The following is a 7,840-nucleotide window of genomic DNA, read 5'->3' on the forward strand; positions in this document are numbered from 1 at the left end:
AAGTCGCATTCTGAAGATAATAGTGCAAACGTAAAGTCATCTCGTGAAAATGCTATGTGTTTGAAGAATTTGATTTAATTTGTTCAACCTTCAGCAAAATTTACAGCTATCTCTCGCCGTTTACCAGGGTCTGGTTGAGAAATTTCTTCACTTAAAATCTCAAAGCAATGACTTGTGCGAAGTAGACTGTTAGTACTTAGGCTTATTGTTCACCAACAAATCAGCAAACAGCACGTTGAAGTCGATGAACAGTTGTGAAATAATAATAAAGGAATTGCTTCCTTGTTGATGATACATACCTTTCTATTATTAAGAATGTTGATATAAAAAACTCATTATCTAATGAACATTTTCTCGTTTACTTCAGTTTTTAGTATTAAGTAGTGACGTCATTATTCGAGAATCACTATTTGGCATCATGAATAAACGAGAGTATAAACAGCTTTTAACTTTTGTTATCATATGTACATTTTTTTTAATTGTCGAATAACTGAAGAAAAAAAATATTTTATACAAACATTAGACTATTCAAAGTAAGCTGATTATTAATTTTATTTTGATAAATTTTAATTGAAATCAAACCTTAACTATGTTGTTTTTTTTTTCTCCTTGTGCAACTAAGAAACTTTTAATGATGCTTGATCATAAAAGATTCAGACAATTAAAAAACCTCAAAAACTTTTTTGATTTTACATCTGTGTTGGCAACCCTAATGTAGAGTATCAAAAACAAACAATAATAAATGCTATTTTTGTTAGTTTTTACACTTTTATGACAATTTTTCCCATTGGTAACCCTGATATATAGTATTACCCATAAAAGTAAATGCCATTTTTGTCAGCCTTTACACTTTTATGTCAATTGTTTCCATTGGCAACACTTATATATGGTATCAAAAACCTATTATAGTACACGCCATTTTCTTTCATTATCTCACTTTCATGTTAATATTTCTTTAATTGTTTTGTTTAAGTTAAACAAGCTTCGTAAGCAAGATGGCTATAAGTCGCAGTTCTAAATAGTTTGAATTTTTGTATATATTAAAATAATGTTTCGTATATTAGTTCTTTTACTATACAAAACTAAAAATATTTCTAGAAGCCTTAACTTTGTTATTTCTTGACTCAATAAGCTAAAAAATATCTGAAAATGCTCCTGAGAGTCTCAGCTTTCAGACAGTATCTTCGGATTGACCAAGTAAAGTCGCATTCTGAAGATAATAGTGCAAACGTAAAGTCATCTCGTGAAAATGCTATGTTTTTGAAGAATTTGATTTAATTTGTTCAACCTTCAGCAAAATTTACAGCAATCTCTCGCCGTTTACCAGGGTCTGGTTGAGAAATTTCTTCACTTAAAATCTCAAAGCAATGACTTGTGCGAAGTAGACTGTTAGTACTTAGGCTTATTGTTCACCAACAAATCAGCAAACAGCACGTTGAAGTCGATGAACAGTTGTGAAATAATAATAAAGGAATTGCTTCCTTGTTGATGATACTTACCTTTCTATTATTAAGAATGTTGATATAAAAAACTCATTATCTAATGAACATTTTCTCGTTTACTTCAGTATTAGTATTAAGTAGTGACGTCATTATTCGAGAATCACTATTTGGCATCATGAATAAACGAGAGTATAAACAGCTTTTAACTTTTGTTATCATATGTACATTTTTTTTAATTGTCGAATAACTGAAGAAAAAAAATATTTTATACAAACATTAGACTATTAAAAGTAAGCTGATTATTAATTTTATTTTGATAAATTTGAATTGAAATCAAACCTTAACTATGTTGTTTTTTTTCTCCTTGTGCAACTAAGAAACTTTTAATGATGCTTGATCATAAAAGATTCAGACAATTAAAAAACCTCAAAAACTTTTTTGATTTTACATCTGTGTTGGCAACCCTAATGTAGAGTATCAAAAACCAACAATAATAAATGCTATTTTTGTTAGTTTTTACACTTTTATGACAATTTTTTCCATTGGTAACCCTGATATATAGTATTACCCATAAAAGTAAATGCCATTTTCGTCAGCCTTTACACTTTTATGTCAAGTATTTTCATTGGCAACACTTATATATGGTATCAAAAACCTATTATAGTACACGCCATTTTCTTTCATTATCTCACTTTTATGTTAAGTATTTCTTTAATTGTTTTGTTTAAGTTAAACAAGCTTCGTAAGCAAGATGGCTATAAGTCGCAGTTCTAAATAGTTTGAATTTTTGTATATATTAAAATAAGGTTTCGTATATTAGTTCTTTTACTATACAAAACTAAAAAAATTTCTAGAAGCAATAACTTTGTTATTACTTGACTCAATAAGCTAAAAAATATCTTAAAATGCTCCTGAGAGTCTCAGCTTTCAGACAGTATCTTCGGATTGACCAAGTAAAGTCGCATTCTGAAGATAATAGTGCAAACGTAAAGTCATCTCGTGAAAATGCTATGTGTTTGAAGAATTTGATTTAATTTGTTCAACCTTCAGCAAAATTTACAGCAATCTCTCGCCGTTTACCAGGGTCTGGTTGAGAAATTTCTTCACTTAAAATCTCAAAGCAATGACTTGTGCGAAGTAGACTGTTAGTACTTAGGCTTATTGTTCACCAACAAATCAGCAAACAGCACGTTGAAGTCGATAAACAGTTGTGAAATAATAATAAAGGAATTGCTTCCTTGTTGATGATACTTACCTTTCTTTTATTAAGAATGTTGATATAAAAAACTCATTATCTAATGAACATTTTCTCGTTTACTTCAGTTTTTAGTATTAAGTAGTGACGTCATTATTCGAGAATCACTATTTGGCATCATGAATAAACGAGAGTATAAACAGCTTTTAACTTTTGTTATCATATGTACATTTTTTTTAATTGTCGAATAACTGAAGAAAAAAAATATTTTATACAAACATTAGACTATTAAAAGTAAGCTGATTATTAATTTTATTTTGATAAATTTGAATTGAAATCAAACCTTAACTATGTTGTTTTTTTTTCTCCTTGTGCAACTAAGAAACTTTTAATGATGCTTGATCATAAAAGATTCAGACAATTAAAAAACCTCAAAAACTTTTTTGATTTTACATCTGTGTTGGCAACCCTAATGTAGAGTATCAAAAACCAACAATGATAAATGCTATTTTTATTAGTTTTTACACTTTTATGACAATTTTTTCCATTGGTAACCCTGATATATAGTATTACCCATAAAAGTAAATGCCATTTTCGTCAGCCTTTACACTTTTATGTCAAGTATTTCCATTGGCAACACTTATATATGGTATCAAAAACCTATTATAGTACACGCCATTTTCTTGCATTATCTCACTTTTATGTTAAGTATTTCTTTAATTGTTTAGTTTAAGTTAAACAAGCTTCGTAAGCAAGATGGCTATAAGTCGCAGTTCTAAATAGTTTGAATTTTTGTATATATTAAAATAAGGTTTCGTATATTAGTTCTTTTACTATACAAAACTAAAAAAAATTCTAGAAGCAATAACTTTGTTATTACTTGACTCAATAAGCTAAAAAATATCTTAAAATGCTCCTGAGAGTCTCAGCTTTCAGACAGTATCTTCGGATTGACCAAGTAAAGTCGCATTCTGAAGATAATAGTGCAAACGTAAAGTCATCTCGTGAAAATGCTATGTTTTTGAAGAATTTGATTTAATTTGTTCAACCTTCAGCAAAATTTACAGCAATCTCTCGCCGTTTACCAGGGTCTGGTTGAGAAATTTCTTCACTTAAAATCTAAAAGCAATGACTTGTGCGAAGTAGACTGTTAGTACTTAGGCTTATCGTTCACCAACAAATCAGCAAACAGCACGTTGAAGTCGATGAACAGTTGTGAAATAATAATAAAGGAATTGCTTCCTTGTTGATGATACTTACCTTTCTATTATTAAGAATGTTGATATAAAAAACTCATTATCTAATGAACATTTTCTCGTTTACTTCAGTATTAGTATTAAGTAGTGACGTCATTATTCGAGAATCACTATTTGGCATCATGAATAAACGAGAGTATAAACAGCTTTTAACTTTTGTTATCATATGTACATTTTTTTTAATTGTCGAATAACTGAAGAAAAAAAATATTTTATACAAACATTAGACTATTCAAAGTAAGCTGATTATTAATTTTATTTTGATAAATTTTAATTTAAATCAAACCTTAACTATGTTGTTTTTTTTTTCTCCTTGTGCAACTAAGAAACTTTTAATGATGCTTGATCATAAAAGATTCAGACAATTAAAAAACCTCAAAAACTTTTTTGATTTTACATTTGTGTTGGCAACCCTAATGTAGAGTATCAAAAACCAACAATAATAAATGCTATTTTTGTTAGTTTTTACACTTTTATGACAATTTTTTCCATTGGTAACCCTGATATATAGTATTACCCATAAAAGTAAATGCCATTTTCGTCAGCCTTTACACTTTTATGTCAAGTATTTTCATTGGCAACACTTATATATGGTATCAAAAACCTATTATAGTACACGCCATTTTCTTTCATTATCTCACTTTTATGTTAAGTATTTCTTTAATTGTTTAGTTTAAGTTAAACAAGCTTCGTAAGCAAGATGGCTATAAGTCGCAGTTCTAAATAGTTTGAATTTTTGTATATATTAAAATAAGGTTTCGTATATTAGTTCTTTTACTATACAAAACTAAAAAAATTTCTAGAAGCAATAACTTTGTTATTACTTGACTCAATAAGCTAAAAAATATCTTAAAATGCTCCTGAGAGTCTCAGCTTTCAGACAGTATCTTCGGATTGACCAAGTAAAGTCGCATTCTGAAGATAATAGTGCAAACGTAAAGTCATCTCGTGAAAATGCTATGTGTTTGAAGAATTTGATTTAATTTGTTCAACCTTCAGCAAAATTTACAGCAATCTCTCGCCGTTTACCAGGGTCTGGTTGAGAAATTTCTTCACTTAAAATCTCAAAGCAATGACTTGTGCGAAGTAGACTGTTAGTACTTAGGCTTATTGTTCACCAACAAATCAGCAAACAGCACGTTGAAGTCGATGAACAGTTGTGAAATAATAATAAAGGAATTGCTTCCTTGTTGATGATACTTACCTTTCTTTTATTAAGAATGTTGATATAAAAAACTCATTATCTAATGAACATTTTCTCGTTTACTTCAGTTTTTAGTATTAAGTAGTGACGTCATTATTCGAGAATCACTATTTGGCATCATGAATAAACGAGAGTATAAACAGCTTTTAACTTTTGTTATCATATGTACATTTTTTTTAATTGTCGAATAACTGAAGAAAAAAAAATATTTTATACAAACATTAGACTATTAAAAGTAAGCTGATTATTAATTTTATTTTGATAAATTTTAATTGAAATCAAACCTTAACTATGTTGTTTTTTTTCTTCTTGTGCAACTAAGAAATTTTTAATGATGCTTGATCATAAAAGATTCAGACAATTAAAAAACCTCAAAAACTTTTTTGATTTTACATCTGTGTTGGCAACCCTAATGTAGAGTATCAAAAACCAACAATAATAAATGCTATTTTTGTTAGTTTTTACACTTTTATGACAATTTTTTCCATTGGTAACCCTGATATATAGTATTACCCATAAAAGTAAATGCCATTTTCGTCAGCCTTTACACTTTTATGTCAAGTATTTCCATTGGCAACACTTATATATGGTATTAAAAACCTATTATAGTACACGCCATTTTCTTTCATTATTTTACTTTTATGTTAAGTATTTCTTTAATTGTTTAGTTTAAGTTAAACAAGCTTCGTAAGCAAGATGGCTATAAGTCGCAGTTCTAAATAGTTTGAATTTTTGTATATATTAAAATAAGGTTTCGTATATTAGTTCTTTTACTATACAAAACTAAAAAATTTTCTAGAAGCAATAACTTTGTTATTACTTGACTCAATAAGCTAAAAAATATCTTAAAATGCTCCTGAGAGTCTCAGCTTTCAGACAGTATCTTCGGATTGACCAAGTAAAGTCGCATTCTGAAGATAATAGTGCAAACGTAAAGTCATCTCGTGAAAATGCTATGTGTTTGGAGAATTTGATTTAATTTGTTCAACCTTCAGCAAAATTTACAGCAATCTCTCGCCGTTTACCAGGGTCTGGTTGAGAAATTTCTTCACTTAAAATCTCAAAGCAATGACTTGTGCGAAGTAGACTGTTAGTACTTAGGCTTATTGTTCACCAACAAATCAGCAAACAGCACGTTGAAGTCGATGAACAGTTGTGAAATAATAATAAAGGAATTGCTTCCTTGTTGATGATACTTACCTTTCTTTTATTAAGAATGTTGATATTAAAAACTCATTATCTAATGAACATTTTCTCGTTTACTTCAGTTTTTAGTATTAGGTAGTGACGTCATTATTCGAGAATCACTATTTGGCATCATGAATAAACGAGAGTATAAACAGCTTTTAACTTTTGTTATCATATGTACTTTTTTTTAATTGTCGAATAACTGAAGAAAAAAAAATATTTTATACAAACATTAGACTATTAAAAGTAAGCTGATTATTAATTTTATTTTGATAAATTTTAATTGAAATCAAACCTTAACTATGTTGTTTTTTTTCTCCTTGTGCAACTAAGAAACTTTTAATGATGCTTGATCATAAAAGATTCAGACAATTAAAAAACCTAAAAAACTTTTTTGATTTTACATCTGTGTTGGCAACCCTAATGTAGAGTATCAAAAACCAACAATAATAAATGCTATTTTTATTAGTTTTTACACTTTTATGACAATTTTTCCCATTGGTAACCCTGATATATAGTATTACCCATAAAAGTAAATGCCATTTTCGTCAGCCTTTACACTTTTATGTCAAGTATTTCCATTGGCAACACTTATATATGGTATTAAAAACCTATTATAGTACACGCCATTTTCTTTCATTATTTTACTTTTATGTTAAGTATTTCTTTAATTGTTTAGTTTAAGTTAAACAAGCTTCGTAAGCAAGATGGCTATAAGTCGCAGTTCTAAATAGTTTGAATTTTTGTATATATTAAAATAAGGTTTCGTATATTAGTTCTTTTACTATACAAAACTAAAAAAATTTCTAGAAGCAATAACTTTGTTATTACTTGACTCAATAAGCTAAAAAATATCTTAAAATGCTCCTGAGAGTCTCAGCTTTCAGACAGTATCTTCGGATTGACCAAGTAAAGTCGCATTCTGAAGATAATAGTGCAAACGTAAAGTCATCTCGTGAAAATGCTATGTGTTTGGAGAATTTGATTTAATTTGTTCAACCTTCAGCAAAATTTACAGCAATCTCTCGCCGTTTACCAGGGTCTGGTTGAGAAATTTCTTCACTTAAAATCTCAAAGCAATGACTTGTGCGAAGTAGACTGTTAGTACTTAGGCTTATTGTTCACCAACAAATCAGCAAACAGCACGTTGAAGTCGATGAACAGTTGTGAAATAATAATAAAGGAATTGCTTCCTTGTTGATGATACTTACCTTTCTTTTATTAAGAATGTTGATATAAAAAACTCATTATCTAATGAACATTTTCTCGTTTACTTCAGTTTTTAGTATTAGGTAGTGACGTCATTATTCGAGAATCACTATTTGGCATCATGAATAAACGAGAGTATAAACAGCTTTTAACTTTTGTTATCATATGTACATTTTTTTAATTGTCGAATAACTGAAGAAAAAAAATATTTTATACAAACATTAGACTATTAAAAGTAAGCTGATTATTAATTTTATTTTGATAAATTTTAATTGAAATCAAACCTTAACTATGTTGTTTTTTTTCTTCTTGTGCAACTAATAAACTTTTAATGATGCTTGATCAT

Source organism: Thalia democratica, chromosome 3 (genome assembly GCF_965202585.1).
Source record: "Thalia democratica chromosome 3, ktThaDemo2.hap1.1, whole genome shotgun sequence".
NCBI lineage: Eukaryota > Metazoa > Chordata > Thaliacea > Salpida > Salpidae > Thalia > Thalia democratica.